The 26,667-nt window shown below is 43.3% G+C and overlaps 1 pseudogene; it reads left to right on the forward strand.

Moving 5' to 3' along the window:
- Positions 1–25,620, forward strand: part of LOC141270714 (uncharacterized) — a 51,418-nt pseudogene extending 25,798 nt beyond the window's left edge.
- Positions 25,621–26,667: the final 1,047 nt, after the last annotated feature.

A 26,667-nucleotide genomic window follows, 5' to 3' on the forward strand; every position in this document is an offset into this window, starting at 1 on the left:
CCCTTGGTATGGGTTCAGTTGCAGAGCGGCTGCACTGTCTGTCTCTGGAGGTGAATGACCCCCGCTGTGAGCTTCAGCAGAGGCTACAGGTCGCCAATGTGGGGGTCTCTGTCCAGTCTGAACCCAAGATTGCCCTCCCAGACAAGTTTTCAGGAGGTAGGGACAAGTTTTTTGTATTCAAGGAGGCCTGCAAACTGTATTTTAAACTTCGTCCCTACTCCTCCGGAAGTGAGGAACAACGGGTTGGAATTGTGATCTCTCTACTTCAGGGAGATCCTCAATCGTGGACATTTTCTTTACTGAAGGGTTTGGTTTGTCTCCAATCTGTAGAGGGGTTTTTTGGTGCTCTTGCCCTCATTTATGATGACCCTGACCGAGTCGCCTTGGCTGAGTCTAGGCTACGTCGCCTTCAGCAGGGGAATCTATCAGTGGAGATGTACAGTTCTGAATTCTGTAGATGGGCAACGGATTCTGAATGGAATGACTCGGCCCTTAGAAGCAAATTTTGTGAGGGTCTTTCTGAAAGGTTGAAAGATGCATTGGCAGTATATGAAACCCCTCAGTCCTTGGAGACTGCCTTGTCATTGGCCATACGTCTTGATAGACGCCTTCAGGATAGACAGGTGAGACCACCTTCTCCGGGCCTTCTTGTTAGGGTTATGTACAGTACAGACCAAAAGTTTGGACACACCTTCTCATTTAAAGATTTTTCTGTATTGTTATGACTATGGAAATTGTACATTCACACTGAAGGCATCAAAACTATGAATTAACACATGTGGAATTATATACTTAACAAAAAAGTGTGAAACAACTGAAAATATGTCTTATATTCTAGGTTCTTCAAAGTAGCCACCTTTTGCTTTGATGACTGCTTTGCACACTCTTGGCATTCTCTTGATGAGCTTCAAGAGGTAGTCACCGGAAATGGTTTTCATTTCACAGGTGTGGCCTGTCAGGTTTAATAAGTGGGATTTCTTACCTTACAAATGGGGTTGGGACCATCAGTTGTGTTGTGCAGAAGTCAGGTGGATACACAGCTGATAGTCCTACTGAATAGACTGTTAGAATTTGTATTATGGCAAGAAAAAAGCAGCTAAGTAAAGAAAAACGAGTGGCCATCATTACTTTAAGAAATGAAGGTCAGTCAGTCCGAAAAATTGGGCAAACTTTGAAAGTGTCCCCAAGTGCAGTTGCAAAAACCATCAAGCGCTACAAAGAAACTGGCTCACATGAGGACCGCCCCAGGAAAGGAAGACCAAGAGTCACCTCTGCTTCTGAGGATAAGTTTATCCGAGTCACCAGCCTCAGAAATCGCAGGTTAACAGCAGCTCAGATTAGAGACCAGGTCAATGCCACACAGAGTTCTAGCAGCAGACACATCTCTAAAACAACTGTTAAGAGGAGACTTTGTGCAGCAGGCCTTCATGGTAAAATAGCTGCTAGGAAACCACTGCTAATGACAGGCAACAAGCAGAAGACACTTGTTTGGGCTAAAGAACACAAGGAATGGACATTAGACCAGTGGAAATCTGTGCTTTGGTCTGATGAGTCCAAATTTGAGATCTTTGGTTCCAACCACCGTGTTTTTGTGCGACGCAGAAAAGGTGAACGGATGGACTCTACATGCGTGGTTCCCACCGTGAAGCATGGAGGAGGAGGTGTGATGGTGTCGGGATGCTTTGCTGGTGACACTGTTGGGGATTTATTCAAAATTGAAGGCATACTGAACCAGCATGGCTACCACAGCATCTTGCAGCGGCATGCTATTCCATCCGGTTTGCTTTTAGCTGGACCATCATTTATTTTTCAACAGGACAATGACCCCAAACACACCTCCAGGCTGTGTAAGGGCTATTTGACTAAGAAGGAGAGTGATGGGGTGCTACGCCAGATGACCTGGCCTCCACAGTCACCACACCTGAACCCAATCGAGATGGTTTGGGGTGAGCTGGACAGCAGAGTGAGGGCCAACAAGTGCTAAGCATCTCTGGGAACTCCTTCAAGATTGTTGGAAGACCATTTCCGGTGACTACCTCTTGAAGCTCATCAAGAGAATGCCAAGAGTGTGCAAAGCAGTCATCAAAGCAAAAGGTGGCTACTTTGAAGAACCTAGAATATAAGACATATTTTCAGTTGTTTCACACTTTTTTGTTAAGTATATAATTCCACATGTGTTAATTCATAATTTTGATGCCTTCAGTGTGAATGTACAATTTTCAAAGTCAATAAAATACAGAAAAATCTTTAAGTGAGAAGGTGTGTCCAAACTTTTGGTCTGTACTGTACCTCTGCCGAGGGAGCGGTCTGGCGGTGAACCAGTACTGGGAGAGGTGGAGGAACCCATGCAGTCAGGGGGTGCTTTTACATCATACATTTTTTCGGAGATTCGCAAGTAAAAGGTGTATGTTTTTTTTGTGGGAAAAAGGGACATTTTATTAGAACCTGTCCTTCAATTCCTAAACAAAAGGAGACTCTATTAACTCTTGGTAGTCTGGAGTTGGATAAGCAAGGGCTGCATTTGTTGCCAACCTGCAGTTCCCGGTTTGTCCTGACAGTAGAGGTGGTGCTAGAGAGCAAAACAAAGAAAATTTCAGTGTTGACAGTGGTGCAGGAGTCAGCATGATTGATGCTGAGTTTGTAAAAGCTCATGGCCTTGCTTGCTGTTCTTTAGCTAAGCCTATTTCCATCTTCGCCATCGACTCAGCGCCACTTGCACAGAAAGCATTTACTCAGATTGTGCATAATGTAAAACTGAGGGTACGGTCGGTTTATTGTGAAGTTATCCCTTGCTCTGTCCTGGACAGTCTTCCCACACCAATTGTACTGGGTCTTAGTGGATTGGCAAGCCATGGAGATCATTGAATGGGGAGATAATTGCCATGAGAACTGTTTAGATATTTCCCTTGCTACTGTCTCTACGGAAATATTACCTACTTTTCTGTCTGGTTTTGAGGAAATTTTTTTCTGCGAACGGGTGTCAGGAATTGCCTCCTCATCATGCATATGACTGTTCTATTAGCCTGACCCCCGGAGCTAAACTAACGAAGTTCAGACTGTATAACCTTTCTGGCCCTGAGAGAAAAGCCATGAAGGATTTTATTGCAGAAAGTCTGGCGAAGGGACATATCAGACCCTCATCTTCACCCGTGTCGGCAGGATTCTTCTTCATGAAGCAAAAAAATGGCGGTCTACGTACTTGTTTAGATTTCTGGGAATTAAATCAAATTACCATCCGTGATCCATATCCTCTTCCTCTGATTCCTGATTTGTTCAGCCAGGTTGTAGGAGCTAAGGTATTCTCCAAGTTGTATTCCAGCATTTCATAAATGATATTTTCCATCATTTGGTGGGGAAGTTTGTGGTGGTCTATCTGGATGATATTTTGGTTTACTCACCTGATACTGAGACACATCGGGGGCATGTTAAACAGGTGCTCCAGATATTAAGTGATAACAAACTATATGCTAACCTGGAAAAATGTGTTTTTGCTGTTCAGTAGGTGCAGTTTTTAGGGTACTTGTTGTCATCTTCAGGTTTTCGGATGGATCCAGAGAAGATCCGTGCCATCCTTGATTGGGACCGTCCCCAGAACCTGAAGGCTCTACAGCGTTTTCTGGGCTTTACTAATTTTTACTGGAAATTCATCCAAAATTACTCAGTAATTGTAAAACCCCTCACTGACATGACTATGAAGGGGTCTGATTTTTCCAAATGGTCGGATGCTTCCCTCCAGGCTTTTTCTTCCTTAAAGAATCATTTTGCCACTGCACCTATACTCAGTCAACCAGATGTTTCCCAACCCTTGATTGTGGAAGTTGATGCGTCAGATGTGGGGGTTGGGGCTGTGTTGTCTCAAGGTCCGTCCCCTGGTAAATGGCATCCATGAGCCTTCTTTTTCTAAAAAATTGTCTTCGGCTGAGAGAAATTATGATGTGGGTAATAGGGAACTTTTGGCAATAAAATTGGCATTCGAAGAATGGCGACATTGGTTGGAGGGGGCTGTCCATTTTATTACTGTTATTACTGACCATAAGAACCTGTCATATCTCCAGTCAGCTAAACGTCTCAACCCTAGGCAAGCCAGATGGTTCCTGTTTTTTTACTAGGTTCAATTTTGTTCAGGAGTCAAAAATGTTTAGAGCTTCCCTGGTGGTGGTGACTATGAGAACCCTGCCCTTATATTACAGAAGGGTGTAGTCATTTTGGTGTTATATTCTGAACTGGAGGGTGAGGTGTTGGAGGCTCAGGGGGACGCCCCTGCCTCCTGCCCTCCAGGAAGGTTATTTGTACCATCCAATCTGTGCCGTAAGGTTATTAAAGGCCATCATAACTCTGTGCTTGCTGGTCATCCAGGTAGTAAGGCAACCGTGGACCTCCTCTCTCGTCGTTTTTGGTGGCCGGGGATGCATCGGAATGTGATTGAACACGTATCTGCTTGTAGTATTTGCGTGCTTTCTAAGGTTTCGCATACCCGTCCGTCTGGTACTCTTTATTCGCTACCTATCCCTAGTAGGCCATGGACACACTTGTCCATGGATTTTATTACTGACCTACCAGTTTCTGCAGGCAAAACGGTGGTTTTGGTGGTTGTAGATAGGTTCAGTAGAATGGTTCACTTCGTCACATTACCTTCATTTCCTAATGCCAAGACACTGGCTCAGGTGTACATAAATGAGATTGTGAAGCTTCACAAGGTTCCCTCCAATGTGGTGTCAGATCGGGGGACCCAGTTTGTTTCCAAGTTCTGGAACGCATTCTGTTCTCGACTGGGGGTGCAGCTGTCCTTTTCCTCTGCCTTCCACCCTCAGTCGAATGGACAGACCAAGCGTGTCAGTCAGAATTTGGAGACCTACCTCAGGTGTTTTGTCTCCGAAATTCAGGAGGATTGGGCATCCTACTTACCACTGGCAGAATTTGCCATTAATAATCATCGACAACAATTCACTGGCAGGTCATCATTCTTCGGTGCATACAATTACCACCCACAATTTGGTACCTTTAGTGGGGGAGGAGCTTCAGGAGTTCCTGAGGAGGAACGGTTTGCTTCGTCACACTTCTCGGTATGGCAGGGTGTCCTGAGTAATTTAAAGATCATGGGAGACAGGTATAAACGTATGGCTCACAGAAAACGCTTGCCAGGTCCAGACCTGAATGTGACTGACTTTGTGGGGTTGTCTACCAGGAATATAAGATTGAAAGTTCCTTCTTGGAAACTGGGACCTAGGTTTATTGATCCCTATAAAATAACCGCTGTCATTAACCCAGCAACGTTTTGTCTTGAACTTCCTCAGGCCCTTAAGGTCCACAACGTGTTCCATAGGTCCTCAGTATGTGGAACCTCTTGAGCCCTCACCTCTACCACCACCCCCAGTAATGGTTGATGGTAATCTGGAGTTCCAGATTTCAAGGATTGTAGATCCTTGTCTCCAACGTCGTTCTCTACAATATATGATGCACTGGAAGGGCTATGGTCCAGAGGAGAGGATGTGGGTTTCAGCATCAGAGGTGAACGCTCCCAGGTTGGTTCGTTCATTTCACACCTCTTATCCTTAGAACCCCGGTCCTGAGTGTCCGGAGGCCACTTGTAGGGGGGGGGGGTACTGTCACGGGTGTTTCTGAAGTGACAGACAGCAACCCTGCAGTTGGTTGCAGGAGATCTCTTCATTTGGCATTACAGACAACTTCTTATAAGCTGTCTCTTTAGGACCCAGCGGCTGCCTTCTGGATAATTAACACCCTGACCTGGGGGTATAAATACCTGCTGTGTGCCAGAGGGAGGTGCCAGCGATATTCACTTTACCCCTTGTGAAGGCTTGAGCAAGAGCAGTACTTCTTCCTCTTTGGTCTAGAGGACGTGTGTGCATTTGTCTGGAGTCGACTAAGCTAAGTGATTTTCCCTTGTTTGTTCCTCCTTGTTGTCTTTAGTGTTCAGTGCGATCGACTGGCGCTCATGCCCTCCCTTTCTTAGCCATGGCCAAATGCCAGGGAAAGACAGGGCGAGGTACGCGTGCGGCGATTGGTGAAGAACCAATATAGGGACGTTAGTGGAGACAGGGTAATAGTAGATCAGCCTAGGAGGTCTCCACTTCCACCTTTCCCTACATTCTGGGCTCCCTTTCCCTCTTCCCTTTGTGTTGCATTAAGTCTTTCCCACACCTTGCGTGACAGACACCCCTGCAGATATTTGTAGACCATTATTAAGTCTCCTCTTAGCCTTCTTTTTTGAAAGCTAAACATTCCCAGATACTTTAACCGTTACTCCTAGGGCATAGTTTGCAGTCCTCTCACAATCCTGGTAGTTCTTCTCTGAATTTGCTCCAGTTTTTCGATGTCTTTTTTAAAATGTGGTGCCCAGAACTGTACACAGTATTCCTGATGAGGTCTGACCAAGGAGGAGTAGAGGGGGATGATTACTTCATGTGATCTAGAATTTATGCTTCTCTTAATACATCCAAGAACAGTGTTAGCCTTTTTTGCTGCTGAATCACACTATTGACTCATGTGCAGTCTGTGATTTTTTAGTATACCCAAGTATTTTTCCCACGGGCTGTTGCTTGGTTCTATTCCTCCCATTCTGTAGATGTTATTTTTGTTTTTCTTGCCCAGATGTAGAAGCTTGCATTTCCCCAGTAAATACCATTCTATTAGTTGCTGCCCATTGTTCAAGCTTATCTAGAGCCTTCTGGATCCTTTCTCTGTCTTCTCTAGTGTTTGCTATCCCTCCTAGCTTTGCATCATCTGCAAATTTGATTAGTTTACCTTCAGTTCCCTTATCTAAATTATTTATAAAAATGTTGAACAACACTGGGGTCAAGACAGAGCCTTGTGGTACCCCACGTGAAACAGTCTTCCAATTGGATGGACAACCATTTATTACCCATCTTGAGTATAGTCACTGAGCCAGTTATGAATCCAGCTAACTGCAGCCTTGTCAATCCCATACTTGGTCATTTTTTCAATAAGGATAGTATGAGATACTTTAACAAATGCTTTGCTGAAGTTGAGATATACTATATCTACCACATTTCCCTGATCCACCCAGTCAGTGATTCCATCATAAAAGGAAATTAGATTAGTCTGGCATGACTTGTTTGCTACAAACCCTTGCTGGCTCTGGTTAATTACTGTATTCTTATCCAAGTACTTACATACATGCTGTATTTGTTCAAAGATTTTTCTTCTTGGTTTCCAGTCCCACTTTATTACCTGTTCTGGGAACAAAAGGGGCAGTACCACAAAATGGAGCATAAATTGTAAGAAAGTAGTGTTAAATCTACTAAATTATTTAAAAGCACCAAAGTTGAGCATTTGGAACACCTGATATGCAAAAAACCTACAAGAATTGTCTACAGTCAAGAAAATGTACACAATTACTATATTTGATTGAATAGAAATAGTACATAAAAAGACAAGTGGTTTAAAAAATGGGGGAAACACCAGAGGGCAACAAACGCAGCAGGAGGGGAAGCTAGGATATTAGAACGATGGTATAATAACAATGTATACAATTAAGTATATAATGGAACAAAGATGTCATTTAGATAATAACATATACCAGTCCAAGTAATAGTGGCATATAGCAAGGTAAAGTTAGACTTTGTGAATAAGGGCTGCATATATGAAAATATATGTTCCTCCTGCTGGGATGGCCCAGTTCCAACGCGCGTTTAGTTTTTAGCCTTCATCAGAGGGTGGCGTTAAAACCATCTTGTATACATGTGACCGACTGTGTGAATGTGTGCACTGATGATCACACGTTTGGATTAGTTTTTTTATACAGACCACAATGATTTCTGCTTATTAAATCTATCTCTCTTTGTATGGTCTTTTCAATATCTTCCACCCAACTTCTTATTTACTTTTTCCTTCTTTCCTCCTAGTCAGACTCTACTGTCTGTACTGGACTAACTCCTATATATGGGGTTAATATTCTCCATATCCTCTTTTCAGTCTGTATTGATATCTCTGACACTGTGCACATGTGACCGCAGCGTCCGTTAAATATTTAACAAAGATTCAGATCATTTAGATTTTTCTTTCAAGATTTGTTCTGTATTTTTGGTGCTGGATGGGAGACATTATGTGATACATCTCTGTATGTTACTACAATTGGGTTGTGTGTTATACCGGGGACAGGACGGGGCCATGACTGGATGTAGTGATCATGTGAAGCCGGTAACAGCTCCGGAGATTTCTTACATGGGATCTTTATGATGTTACATCGTCATCTTCTCCCCATTCAGGTCCCTACAATATCAGATCCTCTCAGTGGAGATCTTCTATATAAGAGAATTTTCCTGATTGACCCGTCAAGGACGGATAGGGACAGGGACAAGATGGCGGAGAGGATATTACACCTCACCCTAGAGATCCTCTTCCGGCTTACTGGAGAGGTGAGAGATTCTGATGACGTCACATTACATCATTCTTATCTATGGGAATAACAGATGGACAGAACTGGAGAGGTGAGGACTCTGGAAATGTCTGTAGTGAGATTTATTAATGTGTCTCTCCATAACCAGGATTACACAGTAGTGAAGAAGACCTCTAGTGAGCGCTGTCAGGCCCCTGTGTCTGAGGGATGGGGAAGACCCCTGAGCCCAATCACAGGGCCTCCACCTAACCCCCTAATACATGAGGACATCAATGACCAGAAGATCCTAGAACTCACCTACAAGATAATTGAGCTACTGAGTGGAGAGGTGACACTGCTGGGAATGCTGGGACATTATACAGTAACGCTACGAAGAGATCGGGGGATGACTGTATCATTGTATGTGTCAGGTTCCTATAAGGTGTCAGGATGTCACCGTCTTTTTTTCCATGGAGGAGTGGGAGTATTTAGAAGGACACAAAGATCTGTACAAGGACGTCATGATGGAGGTTCCCCAGCCCCTCACATCACCAGGTAATAGACAGGACTAAATACACACGGCCTATAATTATCTGTATGTAAAGAATGAATCAGTCCCTGTATGTGTTTCCTCCAGATCTATCCAGTGAGAGGACAACACCAGAGAGATGTCCCCGTCCTCTTCTTCCACAGGACTGTAAACAAGAAAATCCCAATGTTCCTCAGGATCATCAGGTAGATGGAGAGAAGGGGTCGTGAGATCTTTCCCATGATGTGTAGGCAGCTGTGAACTCTTGTAATTTTTTATTATTTTTTATCCACCAGTATAAGGGAAGGGTCAGATGGTCGTATAAATCGGACAGGGATTGCATCACAATGCTCGAACTTACCGGCGGCTCTCCCGACCCGAACATGACCGCATGTATTTGTATGCAACTGTCACGCTCGGACCGCACTCCTCATATCATGCTCAAAAGAAATATTGGAGTAACCATGAACCACCAATAAAATAGAAAAAAATCATTAAAAACATTTTTGCAACATATAACAGAATGTCATGGATAAGCAGGAATAACCTACAGAGATTTGCGTTTCGTGGACAGCTTACCTCCCCTTGAGAAAGCTGTACAAGAAACATGCGTTGGGACAGTGCTGACAGGGTCTCAGCAAGTCTGCTCTTCCCTCATTATTGGTAAGCATACAAGTCTGTATTCCTTTGCTTTTCTATGCTTATGGCCATTGGGCCTCTTATTATAAATAGCGATTGGTTACATAGGCTCTGTAAATACTATATATTGCTTGATATTTTGGATTGATTTGGTGGCTCTCTGTCTGTTGTTCCTCCTTTTCATTGACATCCTGTTATATGTTTGCTAAAATGTTTTTAATGATTTTTTTCTAATAAGCATTTCTGTTTTAATTGTATTGGTGGTTCATGGTTACTCCAATCTTTCTTTTGAGCATGATATTTAGAGTACTCACCGCGTGATGTTGCGGTATCATTGCTGTATGGGGGACATTAGACTCTAGTCCCTTACTTAAATTATGATCATGTGTTTCTGGGATATTTTCTCATTACACCTCATATCTTGCCGCAAGTGCCAACAATTAGCAATAGCACAACTTCACTCTACAGAGGCCCACATAGGAAAGATGCACTACAATTACAGTCTACTGTACATACAGTGATCCCCCTAGAAACATCTCCCAAGACTCCTTCCAGCTGCAGGGCTGACCCTCTGTAACTCTCCCCTGCCCAGCTGCAGGGCTGACCCTCTGTATCTCTCTCCTGCCCAGCTGCATGGCTGACCCTCTGTATCTCTCTCCTGCCCAGCTGCAGGGCTGACCCTCTGTAACTCTCCCCTGCCCAGCTGCATGGCTGACCCTCTGTATCTCTCCCCTGCCCAGCTGCGGGGCTGACCCTCTGTAACTCTCCCCTGCCCAGCTGCAGGGCTGACCCTCTGTAACTCTCCCCTGCCCAGCTGCGGGGCTGACCCTCTGTAACTCTCCCCTGCCCAGCTGCGGGGCTGACCCTCTGTAACTCTCCCCTGCCCAGCTGCAGGGCTGACCCTGTGTAACTCTCCCCTGCCCAGCTGCAGGGCTGACCCTCTGTAACTCTCCCCTGCCCAGCTGCGGGGCTGACCCTCTGTAACTCTCCCCTGCCCAGCTGCGGGGCTGACCCTCTGTAACTCTCCCCTGCCCAGCTGCAGGGCTGACCCTCTGTAACTCTCCCCTGCCCAGCTGCGGGGCTGACCCTCTGTAACTCTCCCCTGCCCAGCTGCGGGGCTGACCCTCTGTAACTCTCCCCTGCCCAGCTGCAGGGCTGACCCTGTGTAACTCTCCCCTGCCCAGCTACAGGGCTGACCCTCTGTAACTCTCCCCTGCCCAGCTGCGGGGCTGACCCTCTGTAACTCTCCCTTGCCCAGCTGTGTGGCTGACCGTCTGTAACTCTCCCCTGCCCAGCTGCAGGGCTGACCCTCTGCAACTCTCCCCTGCCCAGCTGCCGGGCTGACCCTCTGCAACTCTCCCCTGCCCAGCTGCAGGGCTGACCCTCTGTAACTCTCCACTGCATGGCTGACCCTCTGTAACTCTCCACTGCATGGCTGCAGGACGGACCCTCTGTAATTCTCCCCTGCCCAGCTTCAGGGCTGACCCTGTGTAACTCTCCCCTGCCCAGCTGCAGGGCTGACCCTCTGTAACTCTCCCCTGCCCAGCTGCAGGGCTGACCCTCTGTAACTCTCCCCTGCCCAGCTGCAGGGCTGATCCCCTGTAGCTCTCTCCTGCCCAGCTTCAGGGCTGACCCTGTGTAACTCTCCCCTGCCCAGCATCAGGGCTGATCCTCTGTAACTCTCTCCTGCCCAGCTGCAGGGCTGACCCTCTGTAACTCTCCCCTGCCCAGCTACATGGCTGACCCTCTGTAACTCTCCCCTGCCCAGCTGCAGGGCTGATCCTCTGTAACTCTCTCCTGCCCAGCTGCAGGGTTGACCCTCTGTAACTCTCCCCTGCCCAGCTGCAGGGCTGACCCTCTGTAACTCTCCCCCCTGCCCAGCTGCAGGGCTGACCCTCTGTAACTCTCTCCTGCCCAGCTGCAGGGCTGACCCTCTGTAACTCTCCCCTGCCCAGCTGCAGGGCTGACCCTCTGTAACTCTCCCCTGCCCAGCTGCAGGACTGACCCTCTATAACATTTCTTTCAGGGTGAAGATCTGAACCATGTTAATACTACAGAGACATATGTGAGGGGTGATGAGCGGTGTAAAGAGGAGATTCCTACAGATAACCGCACAGGTGAGTAGTGACCACTAAATGCAGAGAAGTCACAGGGTCTAATAATTTACTGGCTTGTAGAATTACTTTAGATGTTCGGGTTTTTTCGGTTGTGTTCACATGAAATTTTTGATATGGATGTAGGGGCTGATTCATTATGGCGTTACCTGATTCTTTTCTTCTTTTTTTTCAATCAGATCTTTTTTATTAAACATACAGGACATGTAACATTTGTTATACATGTCATTTATAAAACAATATCTTGCAAAAAAATATGTATACATCCGGCATTCACATTATTATTTTGGCTTTTGATTGCATTTTCAACCTTTTTATATAGTCAACCTTATTTTTCCTTATTCTATACATATATGAAAAAACTAAATTAAGAAGAGAACCACCCTCCCTCCCCCCAATAATGTCCCAGTTTAAACCACTTAAATCAGTGCACCACAAAATTCCAGGACCATTGCACACTAGACTCAAAAATAAAAAATTTACATAGTTACCTGTTGGCACCAGAGACCCTACGCGTTACGCTGCTAGACCGCTGCGGTCTAGCAGCGTAACGCGTAGGGTCTCTGGTGCCAACAGGTAACTATGTCAATTTTTTATTTTTGATTTATCCCTCGACTACTCAGGAGTGCCCGTTTTGCCATACATAATTTAATTCATGATTCAATGTCGTACCTTACGTGGGATGACACTTTCTGGTAAATGCTGATACTATATGGGCCCCTAGTGCTAGCAGGTTATCACTCCCACTCATTCCTTCATTCCTCAATCTATTATGATGTATAGTCTGATTATTTGGGAATGCCTGGTTCATTACCTATGTTTGGTCTAGTGGTGCTGTGCTACCCTTCACTAGGGTGACATAGCTTGGTTAAAAACCATTGAGACATTAAAATTGATGTATATCATACCTGTGGCCTAAAGGGGGATTTATTGCTTTGGAACATTAGTATTGTTCTTCCCCCATGAATATTGTTATGCCTTGTCTGTTTTTAAATGTTTTTATTTTTTCTTGTGTTGTCAGTGTGTAATCATGTAATAAAGATTTTTTCATTTTTCTAATATTGGGTGTGCACGGTTGTATATCCTGAGTCTTTTTTCTTCCAAACTACATTATACAATTATATCAGGTTACTGTAGCACCCCGTTTTGCTCACTATTCTATAGCAGTGCCCACCTCCTTGCATAGGATACATCTTATAATATATTGCACACTGTCCAGTAAGGAAATAAAGTCAAGCTAAATGCTATATTCATGCGCAACATAATTCACGATACCATCTGGCAAAGTGAGAATGGCTGGTACGGGACAACACAGTAAAAAAACCCTCACATATGTTAGTACTTAATAGTAATTGACATAGTATATCATTGCAAACTCCACCTGTGTACTGCCCACAGAGCTTTATAGAAAAAGGACTATCTATTGTCATACACCCGGGGTAAAACAAACCTGCAATGGATATGCGTATCATGTGGTTCGCAGTCTTAATGGTTCAAGCTGGAATCTATGATATCTAAGCAACAGAATGAATGTATCATATAGTTCACAGTCCTAACAATTTAAGCTGCAGGCAATAGTATACAAGCAAAAATAACTATAAAGGACAGTTCAAATCAAGAAAGTATCCCTCAGTAGGATTCTAGAGGCTCCGGCCACAGGTTATTGCGACATGCCCACTTAAGAAAGTGCCGCGTGCATGTTTACTAACAAAGTGCTATGTGTAAAGCAATCCAGCCCAAGGTCATGTAACATGCCCACTCGAAAGTGCAGCGTGCACAATTTGTCCCAACTAAATTTCATACCAGTCAATAGAGTATATACATTACCCATTAGCACACGTCTCGTCTGGCGCCCCCTGACACGAGTTTCACATCAGGCTTCATTGAACCCCCTCACCGGGGATACCGTCAGAATCTGGAGCTTTTTCATTCTGAAGTGTGCCCAGTGCCTCATCTAACTCCTCCACTGATAATGGTTGATCCAAGTGTATACTAGCTTCTACCGAGAGACTAGGGAGTTTTACCCTATCAAAGTATGTTGCAATTTCTTCCTCCCGTACTACCGATCTAGTGGTGCATACATCTTTAAAATATTGTCCTAGGGTTGATAGGATTTCTGAAGGATTTCCATCTCCTGAAACAAGTCTCATTATGTGTGTTGTCCCCTCCTGTGCTTTAACTATTAATGATAATAGGTGACCCGCAATCTCTCCCCTAATGAAGTATTTCTGTTTAGTAAACATGTGTTTCTATGATGATACAGCCAATAAATGATCTACCATGTTTTTTTTAGCTATTTCCCAGTGTGTTTTGTTAATCAGACCCATTTTTTTATATATATATGACACCCCCTAAACCATGACCTCCTGTTGTAATTTCTGCGATTTTTCTCTAGTTTTGGTTTTAATTTCACTAATTTCTCTTATACAAATTCCCCTTATATAGGCTTTCATTGTGTCCTATACCTTATTATCATCCACTGAACCCTCATTAAGCCTAAAAAATTTCAGAATTTTGTTCGACATTGAGCCTATGGTAGTCTGCAATCAGTGTAAGTGGAACTGCCAAACAGGCCTCCCTACCTGGACACCCACCCCCATCTGCAGCTTTATCAGCAATGGGGCATGGTCTGAAAGGCTTTAGACAGAAATTCCACTGCCTTGACCGAACTCAAAACAGCTTCATTGCCAACAGCCAAATCTATGTGGTATAACGATTGGTAAGAAGTTGAATATCATTCTAGAATATATACCCAAGTTATCCATGAGTGAGCCTGGGAGAATGTCACAGCTGTATGTGATCCACAGGGTGTATAGAACCCCTGATATGTTATTTAAAGCAGGGTTAAAATCTAACTCCGACTGCCCAAGGTGCTCGCAATCTCAGGCAGACATACTGCATATGCTTTGGCATTGTCCTAGATTGTCCTCCTTTCTGCTCGTAGTGTTGAACCGTATTGGAATGGTGTATAGGTGTATTATCCCTAGGGACCCACTGACATGTATATTAGGGTACGTTGAGGAAATAAAAACAGACAACATGACCAAAATAGCAATTGCGAGATTGTTTATTGCCAGAAAATTGATTGCAAAATATTGGATTAGAGAGGAGCCCCCGTCCAGACGCGAATTCATTGCCCAAACAAACTATATAATTCAACTTGGAAAAAAGTATTTACACCAAGAGGAATAAGCAGGAATACTTCCATAAATTATGGCAGCCATGGTTGGATAGGATTAATTAGAGTACACCTATATAAACTACTGTAGAGTAAAACTCTTGGTAAACTGCATTGCGGAGTGGAGAGGGAAGAAGGAAAGAAGAAAAGGGGAAGAGAAAGAAAAGGAGTAAAATAGGGAAGGAAAGGAAAGAAGGGGGGAATTTAAAAAAAAAAAAAAAAAGTAAGTCTTGGACAATCTCCTCAAGATTGGCACCATGTACACCAGTCTTTAGTGAAAGGGGGCGGTGGGGTAAGTAATGGTGAATTCATTCAGATGTGCACACACTACTTCTTCTCAGTGGTGCGCACCTTACCAGAAATGGTACCCAATTTAAAGACGGATTGGAGCAACATTTCTGATGGGTGTAAGTTGACGCCTGTGCGTTGACTACACCAATCTCATGAGACTTGGTGCCACAGTTTGTGTCTATGGACCACTCGGACACAGAGTAGTGTTTAGTAGAGATGAGCGGACATGTTCGGAAAATGTTAGCCAATTTCAAATTCGGCACGAACATTGCACATTCGGATTCTTGATCTGACCCCCGAGCGGTTTTACTCAAAATCTGCAAAATTCAGCAAAAGTACGGTAAATGATCGCATTCCCACTAGTGTAATTTTTTTAGGACTTTGGCTAGGATAGTGGTGCTGTATGATGAGCGGGGGCGACGTGTTTGATGAGGGGAGAGGGTGGGGAGAGGTCAGACAAGCGGTCGACTGTTATTCTTAATTTTTTTTTTCTTAACTTTAATGTGTGAAATTCCCGTAGCCAATCAGGGTGCAGGAGCCATCCACAACATCCAGACACAAAGGCTTGTGTCATGGACTGCCAAAGTCACATGTCCTTCTCCATATAAAGAGCGGACATGTTGTTTTGGTGCCATTTTGTCAGTGTAAAAGAGCAGAGAGGCTGTTCCTGCTGCTACTGAATAGTGAGTGAGATAGTTACTTAGCTAGGCGGTTGCTTGTAAGTCAGATAGTTTAGATAGATAGGATCCTGTGTGGCTGTGAAATCGAACTTCCAGCAGATAAATCATTTTTGCTAATAGTGTGGTCCAGACAGACACATTTCAGCATAGAACTCTGTTATGCTTATATTGTTCTCCCTGCAGGAGTACACCTTTTGTAACAGTAATTTTTTTCTGGTGCTACCGTGCTACATAAACCAGGCCACATCTGAGCTTGTAATTGTTTTGCTCTGAGATTCTGCTCTATCCAGGGCTCCACATTAGAAAATCTACATTTTTGTTGGTAATAGCATGGTCCATCCATACTATCTGAGCAGATAAATACTGATTGGTAATATAGTGAGAGGTGACTGACAGGTTTCTTAAACAGCTGGATCAAAGGGGGGTGGGTACATCAAAGATGAGTGAGGAAAAGCGAGGTTGTGGTGGAAGGGGTAATAGGCTTGGTGTATGTGGGGTAGGTGGGAATGTTTGAATAGGACATGACGGTGCTGGTTCAGTAGAGCTTTCACAAAGACAACTGACAACTTCTGTTACTGGACGGGCTACTCCACTCCCTTTCTTTCGTAGCCACACAGCGGTATGCCTTGTAGATGAGGGCCAGAAAGAGCAGTGGATGGCAAGCGCTGCATCAAGTGGCCTCTCCTCCTTTTCTTCCATTTCAACATCACACACAGTACAGTCCTCAGAGGTGGCACCCCAATTACCCTTGTTTCCCCCCACGTCACAACTTTCCAACCACCCATATGACTGTATGGAACCACATATGGGCGAGTTTGCAGAGCTGTTGACACATTCTGTGCAGTGGGCATCATAAGTCTGCTCCAAAGATTCAGACTAAAGAGGAGGAAAGCATCTGCATGGGTACCCAAAATGTTTTTCAGTTGAATCCAGGACTGGATGAAGTAGGGACCGTGCAGAATCCTGACCTTCGTCACCAGACGTTAACCCCCTCAGGAAGGTGATCCTGGTGACACTCAGATACCTGAGGTGCACGCATATTATACTGTGCTGTCAGGGCAGGAAGAGGAGGAGGGTGACTCTTAGGGCGAGGAATGGGAGAGCAGAGAGTATGATGATGAGGTTGTAGACCCTACTTGGTGTGAACCCAGAGGCTCACAGCTGAGTAGCTCAGCAGAGGAGATGGAGGAGGAGGAAGACGAGGAGGTTAAGTTGCAGCCTCCCGCACAGACATTGAGTGATGCAACCTTGACAACCACTGCATCCTTAGTCACAACTGTGGCTGTGGCCAGCTGTGGTCGCAGGTCTGCAGTTCGCAGGGGCGGCAAGGGTTGCCTGGCCTGGGCATTTTTTGAGACCACAAAGGATGACCCAACTCATGTTATCTACCACCTTTGCAAAAAACTACTCAATAGAGGCAAAAATTACAATAATTTGACTACTACATTCATGAACCGTCCCATGGGCGATCAACATGCGTTAGTCTGGGAATCTCACTGCGATAAAATGCGGACTAGCGGGCTTCACCAACCACCGGCCGCCCCATCAACCGCATCTCCTGCTTATTCCACCTCCTTCCCCGTATCAAGTGTTCTCACACAGGTCTCTGGCCGCAGAACCTCCACTTGTTTACCCGCTACAGTCGGGTGAGAGAGAGCCAGTCATCTGTTAACGGAACTGGACGTGCCCTCTGTTTTTGTTTCACCGAGCACACCACATCTTTCTCAATCCACTCTAAAATCTCCACCTGCACCTCACTCACAATCCTTCTCTCAGCACACCAGCCAGCCCTTGGTCCCACAGTTGTGGTCACGTAAAATATTGTTTCCTCCTCCTCATGCTAAAGCTAAGAGCTTAAACTCCACCATCTCCAATCTGTTGGCCACAGAAATGCTGCCTTTCCTCCTGGTGGATACAGACTGTTTCCGAAAGCTGATGGCCATCGCAGTCCCCAGTACCAGTTGCCCAGTCACCATTACTTCCCCAAGAAAGTTTGTGCCTGTGCTACACCAACATGTCGCAGACAAAATAACCCGTTCCTTGAAAAAATATGTTTGCTAGGTTGCATTTCACCACAGACACCTGGACGAGCAAGCATGGCCAGGGGCATTAGATCTCGCTGACTGGGCAATGGGTGACTCTGGTGGCTGTGGGGGCAGACGGGGAAGGTGCAGCTCCACAAGTATTGGAATCCCCAAGGCTTGCGGGACAAACCTCTGTATGTAACACTTCCTCCACTGCTGCTGCCTCCTCCCCCTCCTCTAGGGCCTCCACCTGCGCCCTGAATCTGTGCCTTAATGAGACACTCGTTCCAATCATGCAGAGAGAATCCCCCAACCTGCGTATGCGCAGCTAGGGCTCACTGCAATCGGGTAGTGTTAAAATTAATATGCCTTGGAGATTGCAGTCATACAGCTGAAGAGTTGTAGACCGCTATCCAGGCTGAGTTTGAGCAAAGGCTGTCTCCACTGAACCTTGAGCCAGTGATGGCCGTGTGCGATAACGGTGCCAGTCCGTGTACGATAAGTGGCCCTACACCGGGGCAACCTCACACACGTGCGTTGCATGGCTCATGTCCTCAACCTGGTGGTACAGTAATTTCTCCGCCACTATCCTGGCCTGGATGTGCTGCTGCAGAAAGCACGGTTGCTGTGTGCTCACTTCTGCCATTTGCACCCCGTGGGTCATCGACTTGCATCGCTACAGAGGTCTTTGGCCGTACCGGTTAACCGGTTGATATGCAATGTGCCGACACGGTGGAATTCCACTCTACATATGTTGCAGCGACTGTGGCAGCAGCGATGAGCCCTGACGCAGTATCTCATGTTGCATAGCCTTGGCCAATGCAGTACAGATGTGGTGCAAATTAACACTTGCGGAATGGGCACAGATTAAGGCTCTCAGTAACCATTTCAAAACTGTGCAGAAGGGTGCAAAGATGGTTAGCGCTGGTGATGCCAACATCAGCATCACTATTCCGGTCATCTACATGCTGGAGCACACTTTGAATAGTCTGCGGGAGGAGGTGGGGGTCCCAGAAGAAGAGGAGGAAGCAGAAGAGGATGCGGAAGAGATAACAATATCTCTAAGTTCCAGACTGTTGTTGCACAAGCGGGTGCCAAGGGAGGGTAGATTACAGCGATCAAGGGAGGCTCATGGTACCAGACAATCTGTTAGCGAAGGTGCAGGAGCCGAGGAACAAATTATGGAGGACTGGGTGTTGGGCCCACAACAGTCAGCAGATGAAGAGGATAATGATCCCCTCTCTGTTGTCCATGGTTGGCGTGACACGATTGGGGGAAGCGAGCTTCAGTGTTATCCCGCCACCAACACACCATGGGCTTAGACCTCATGGAAGAGCCCGACACATGAGCACCTTCTTGCTGTACTATCTGCTACATGATCCCTGTATTGTTAGGATTCTAAATAGTGCTGACTACTGGGTTGCCACCCTATTAGATCCACGTTACAAGAGTAAATTTTGCCAGATGCTTCCCGCCCTGGAAAGGGACGTGCGCATGCTGGAGTATCGAAATACGCTTGTAGACAACCTTAAGAGTGTTTTTTTTCCCAAGACAGCAGTGAGGCACACAGTATGCATCGCAGTTGTAGACTTTCAACCTCGGTAACATCAATTCTTCAACGCAAAAACATTAACAGCAGCAGCGTAAGTGGAAGAAGCAATTTCTGTGAGTTTTTTTTACACATTTTTTCCACCAGCACCTGCACAACAGAGTACAAGTCTGAAAGTAGTGAACGACTGGAGAAGATGGTGCAGGAGTATCTCGAGCCGTTCCTTGAGCGATATCAGTGATTAGGCAACTTTATTCTTCGGGTTGGTGCGATTACAGCAATACCATATTTATATGTTTGGCTGCTGTCACACACTAAAAGATGCTTTTTATTGCCATATTTTGAGTGCTATAATTTTTCCATATTTTGGCCGACAGAGTCATGTGACGGCTTGTTTTTTGCAGGACAAGTTGACATTTTTATTGGTACCATTTTCTGGCACATTACATTTTTTTGACTGCTTTCTATTTTTTTTTTGAGGCAGAATAAACATTTCAGTTATTTTCTTATTTTAAGCTATTCTGCCTGTGGTAAAACTGATGAAGAAGGTTTATTCTTTGGGTCAGTACGATTACAGAAATACATTTATATAATTTTATACTTTGGCGTTTTTACACAATAAAACTCTTTATAGAAAAAATAATTATTTTGCATTGCTTTATTCTGAGAGCTATAATTTTTTTTGTCCACTGATGGAGTTATATGGCTGCTTTTGTTTTTTTGCGGAACAAGATGACTTTTTCAGCTATACCATTTTTATTCACATTCAACGTTTGTTTGGCAGTATGATGAAAAAGCATAGCTTTTGCCCCATTTTAAATTTTTTTTTTTTACAATGTTCACTGTAGGGCTTAAGTAGTGTGATAGTTTTATGGGGCAGGTCGTTCCGGACGTGGAGATACCAAACGTACCTTTTCTGTGTTTTGGTGGGTTTTTTTCATGCAAATACACTACAAATTTAGAAGTACAATATATTTTTCTTTTTTTTATTATTATTATTTTGTGATTTTTTTATTTTTTTTTCAATATTTTTACAAAAAAAATTTTTTCTACTTTATTACTTGGTCACTGTGAGAATTTCACTTTTTACAGTCTGATCGCAGCTATAAAGCTCTGCAATGCATGAGCATTGGAGTGATTTATAACTGTCAGTTCTACACTGACACAAACCTCTTAGACCATGCTCTGCACATGGTCTAAAGGGCTTGCCGTAACCTGGTGACCCGGATGTCGTCATGACGACCTCGTGTCACGATGGCAACAATGACGTCTCAAGGGCGCCTTTCAGAGGGGAGAGGGAGCTACCTCTCCTTGTCTTTTAAATGCTGCGATCGATATAGATTGCAGCATTTAGGGGGTTAAATTGCCGGAAGCGGTGGGGCACCGCTCCTGGCAGTGAGAGCTAGGTGTCAGCTATGATGTTAACTGATCACCCGGCAGCAATGGTACAAGAAGTTCCTGTACACTCAAAATCGCCATGATGTACCCAGTAAGTCATAGGTCAGGAAGTCCTTCCCTTCCACAACGTACTGGTACTTCAAAGATCGAGAAGGAGTTAAAATATTATTATTAGTATAAGGTGGTCTTTCCAGAAAACAAAGTAAACAGCCAACCCTGGTAGTTAGAAAATAATCCGCTATGGGCCTAGGGGAGGACTGACCTCATAATGTTACTTAACTGACCCGCTAGATAGTACAAATAGACGACTCTCTTTATCTACTTTTAGTGTGAAAATCTGATGTGGTTTTAGGTCAAATTTATGCAGAAATCTGAAAAATTTTGAGGGTTTCACAAACTTTCAAGCACCAGTGTAAGGCTAGGTGATCTGCAAAAGAACCAGGGATGGACAACCATGTTTGCAGAGGACATTGCTGTAGATACTTATTCAGATCCCCCAGTTCTCCCATATTCAGCAAATGTTTCTCTTGGCTTGCATGACATGTATAAGGATATGAAGGACTTGTTCTCCTTTCTTGTATCCACGGTTTAGTTCTGTTAATAAAAAGATATAAAAAAATGTACTTTTTCTCCAAAGCCATGACTTGTGTACATGACCAATCTGCTCCAATGTGCTTTGCTCATTGCTATAGGATTGTACCTGTCAGAGAACGGATGTATGAGATGGAGTCATAATAAAATAATAATGAAACTAATTACAGATCCTTTTTATGAGTCTGCTATGAACATGTAACTGTAATTGATTCACACAGTGAAACATGAACTGAGAAGATGGCAATAATAGGTCACCATATTATGTCCTAACAACTGTTCACTACTCTAACACTATAACCTCAGTCCCTCTTTGTGGTCTATTGTCTTAGTCTGTTAATAATTGAATTGTATTCAGTTTGCATGGAAATGTATATAATGCTATAAATAGTAATATAATTCCAATGCAATGTTACTGAAAAATAATAAAATCATTTTTATTCTTAGCAGATGACTGTACCAGAAGCTCAGACGGATGTCTGATACAATCAGATTTGTCAGCAGATATTCTTGGTATCACATCAGATACTTATGAAGAACATGTCATTATACCAGATACACCTCAAGATGTTATCAGAAAAAATCTTTCATCTGATCCTTTTCAGGAGATTCGTGTTTCTGCTTCATCAAGGACAAATATGCAAAACAAAAGTCACAGACTGACTGTGGAACATGAAATAGCTGACATGGGGGAGAAACCATTTTCATGTTCAGAATGTGGGAAATGTTTTACACGCAAATCAAATTTTGTGATGCATCAGAGAGTTCACACAGGGGAGAAGCCATTTTCTTGTTCAGAATGTGGGAAATGTTTTACAATGAAGTCATGTCTTGTTATACATAAGATAATACACACAGGGGAGAAGCCATTTTCTTGTTCAGAATGCGGGAAATGTTTTACATATAAATCAAATGTTGAGATGCATCAGCGAATTCACACAGGAGTGAAACCATTTTCTTGTTCAGAATGTGGGAGATGTTTTACAGAAAAATCAAAACTTGTTACACATCAGAGAATTCACACAGGGGAGAAGCCATTTTTTTGTTCAGAATGTGGGAAATGTTTTTCAGACAAATCAAGTCTTGTTGCACATCAGAGAATTCACACAGGGGAGAAGCCATTTTCATGTTCAGAATGTGGGAAATGTTTTACAACAAAATCATGTCTTGTTAGACATCAGAAAATACACACAGGGGAGAAACCATTTTCTTGTTCAGAATGTGGGAAATGTTTTATAGAGAAATCAAGTCTTGCTATACATCAGAGAATTCACACAGGGGAGAAACCATTTTCTTGTTCAGAATGTGGGATATGTTTTGCAGACAAATCAGGTCTTGCTAAACATCAGAGATTTCACACAGGGCATAAACCATTTTCATGTTCTGAATGTGGGAAATATTATAGTACTAAATCAAAACTTGCTACACATCAGAAAATTCACACAGGGGCAAAGCCATTTTCATGTTCAAAATGTGGGAAATGTTTTACAACAAAATCATGTCTTGTTAGACATCAGAAAATACTCACAGGAGAGAAACCATTTTCTTGTTCAGAATGTGGGAACTGTTTTACAGAGAAAACCAGTCTTCTTGCACATCAGAGAATTCACACAGGAGAGAAACCATTTTCTTGTTCAGAATGTGGGAAATGTTTTACAGAGAAATCAAGTCTTGTTATACATCAGAGAATTCACACAGGAGAGAAGCCATTTTCTTGTTCAGAATGTGGGAAATGTTTTACAATGAAATCATGTCTTGTTAGACATCAGAAGCTTCACAAGGGATAAGCCGTTTTCTTGTTCAGAATGTGGGAAATATTACAGTACTAAATCAAAACTTGCTAAACATCAGAGAATTCACACAGTGATGAAGCTATTTTCATGTTCAGAATGGGGCAAATGCTTTAATCGGAAAACAAATCTTGTTACACATCTAAAATCTCACACAGATAGTAGCCATTTTTCTTTTTTTTTCAAATTGAAAGTTTTTTGATTTTGTAACATAATGTAACAATAAACAGAAAATCAAAGTCTGAAAGAGGAAGAACAGAAAAAAGCGATATATAAGCTTCATTACATAAAGAATCAAAGAGCATATGAATAAAGAGGGATAATCCAAGTACAAATGTCATGAAATCAATGTAGTTTATGGATAAGAAATATGCTTCAAGGATGGGAAGCAAGGAGAAGAAAAAGAAAAATCAAGGGGATCCATGGGTATTCATCGCTTTATAGCGTAGATTGGATTACAAACAGGATAGTTTGGTGGAGTAGAAAATAGGTGAAGGTTTCCCAGTGAAACCATTTAGTAGCGGTTGTAATGGTCTCTTCTTGTGTTTGGGCTGTCAGCTTTTCGATAGCATGGGTTCTAGCCATTCTATGAACCATTCTTCTAAAGAAGGGGGGTCTACTGAATTCCAATGATGTATTATTGTTCTGGCCGTCTACAGTAGATGCATTTTAATAGTGATTTTCTTGTACACCTTCTGGGCACAGAAAACATGTATAACAGTGTAGACTCTGGTGTCCTAGGTACTGATACTCCTGTCACCTCCTTAATGACCTTGTCCCAGAAAGCTACTACAGCTGGTCAAGACTGCCATATATGTGACATTGTCTCCCCACGCACCCCGCAACGCCAACATAGACTAGATACCTCAGGGAACCATTTATGCAAAGCAGCAGGAACCAGGTACCACCTTCGAACAAATTTATAGCTTGTTTCTTGTAATTTAGTGGCCACAACCAATTTGTAGGAGAAAAAAAGCATTTATCTCACTGATCATTTATAAATGTGCTTAGGAGCACAGTATCTCAAGCCTTGGAATATGGAGGAAGGTCTTCCAGATCTGGGTCTGTCAACAATTTCTAGATATCCAAGATGGCATGCAGAGGGCACAGGGAGGGGGCGACATACAACATGTTCGAGTTCCTGAGGCTGCATGTCTCGCGGCTGTTAGGCAGCCGCAACAGATGCAGGTGTTGCCTTACATACAGACTATGAGATCAACATACAGACAATGAGGTCAACCAGAGATATAAATCTGGTGTATAGCCTCATGTGTATAAATGAATAACATAATAACTATCACACAATATATCTGGACATAAAAACAGATAATTAAAAGTACAAATTAGAAATGCCATATAAGCTAAAGCATAAGATCAAGGAGAGCTATACAGTTATGGCTGATAGTATTGGCGCCCTTGAAATTATTCCTGAAAATTACTGCAATTACACAAATTTATTTCCTGTGTGTATTGTGTATATTGTGTAATGTGTATTGGAATAAGTTGAATAAAAAAAAAAGGCAAATTGGACATCATTTCACCTAAAACCTTAAAGAGGTTGTCCACTACTATACAAAATGCCACAATGTATTTAAATGGTGGAGATAAGTGTTTTTGTAAACACCTTGTGCGGTCTTTATTGCCTGTGAGTGGCTCTATTGCTGACTGCTCACAGGAATCACGTGGCAGCCGGCTCTGGCATCCGCTGATGTCACATCAAGTTCCGGCTGCAGCTGGGCGTGACTGTGACTCGCCCGCTGATTGATTGGGCTGTGGGTAGGGTTTCCCCATGTGTCACAGCCCAGCATCCACCACGCGCTTTCCTTCTCCTGCATTCATTGGGAAAGCTCACATATCTGTGACACCTGCCTATAAGCCACAAATCAATAGTGGACAGGTGACTAACAACAGCCATGTCATGTTTGGCCTCTAAATAAAGATAAAATCCTGATGGAAAATATGGCGGCAATCCCGAACTTCTGTGAGCATCAGGAGTGAAGCTATCATATAAGTTCAGGATATCATAAAATCCTGAAGGGTTGAAGACAGCCCACAACCCTGCCCATGTGAAATCATCACAGGGGAGGCGTGTGGGTGTAACTCAGGTGCTCATAAAAAAATCAAGCTGAATTATGATCTGGGTTCCTGTATAAAGATATATTTCGGTGTATGCATGATTTCCGTCCGCTCGATGTTCTTCAAGCGAAGCGCTCTCCTTCGCTAGGCCGAATCATATCTGTGATCGGTTTAACTCTTGTTTTATCCCTTTTATTTTATGTAAGTGTATATGCTGTATTTTGTCCCCTTTGTAAGATTGTAAGCTTGTGAGCAGGGACCTCAATCCTAATGTAACTGTTTAAACTGTCTTACCTTGTATTGAATTTATTGTCTGTACATGTCCCCGCTTAATTGTAAAGTGCTGCGAAATATGTTGGCACTATATAAATAAATTATTAAAATCTTTTGTATAATTTTCAGAAACACTGCCTCACCTTTGGATTAAAAATAAAATTGAATAGTTAAGTTCCTTGTGTTCTATAAAACGTGCCCCAAAGCCATACACTACCAGAACCAGGCCTCCAGTCAGCCTGTATAAACGAATGGTGGTGGCAGCTAATAATCAGTCTGGGGTTATCGTGGAGTTAGTGGTGATCATACGGAGTATGTACATATTCTATGTGTTGGAATCCGGAGGCGTAACCAGATTAATCACTGTGTTTGGTATAAATTATATTACCACATGTGAAACAATTTACCAGTTGGTGCAGTAGATTCAAAGAAAACCAACAGACTCATCATTCATGATCTGCATGTTTTTGAGTCTGTGTATTTGAATAATTAATTGTAAGGGGGTATTTTGGCAAGTTTTTGACACTCGGGTTCGGATATGGCTTAAAGAAGGCAACCACTTGCGATGTAACGCAATTTTATTTATAATAGTTGATTTAAAATATAAAATAAATAAAGGAATAGTATGAAATGATGAAATTGCGTACACTTTTGTATATGTTAACATACAAAGGTTAAATACATATGTACATATACTCACGTCATCACCAAGGAGCTTTTAAACATCATCAGTCTGGAATATCAGAGAAGCAATTTCACAAAGACAGAGAAACCCCTGGAAGTTTCACAACACTGCATGGACGTCTCACTTATGCTGGTATTATATACAACACAGTACACATCAGTACAGGTCCAACAACTTCTTCTGACTCAGTAATATTTTCTCTGGCCTTATATAGTGAATGTACACTACTAAGTCTAATTCACCTTTGCCCCCACAGTGGCCAGCTGTAGGAGAAAAAGGTGAATCAGATACAGGCTCTTACCAAACAATGGTGGGCAATAAACCCACCCTATTCAAAAGCTCTCAGTGGTTACATAAGTAACAAACAATAAACAGAAGAATGTTTCAGACAATGTGAATAAGTGATCCTCAAGATGTTGTTACTATTAACATTGTCTTGTGTCTAAACATCAAGTAAATCTAAAGTAAAGTTAAACAAAATGAGCCTTGTCTGT

This window comes from Phyllobates terribilis, unplaced genomic scaffold, assembly GCF_046119375.1.
Source record: "Phyllobates terribilis strain yellow unplaced genomic scaffold, ASM4611937v1 Scaffold_5__5_contigs__length_657084704, whole genome shotgun sequence".
In the NCBI taxonomy this organism is placed as follows: domain Eukaryota; kingdom Metazoa; phylum Chordata; class Amphibia; order Anura; family Dendrobatidae; genus Phyllobates; species Phyllobates terribilis.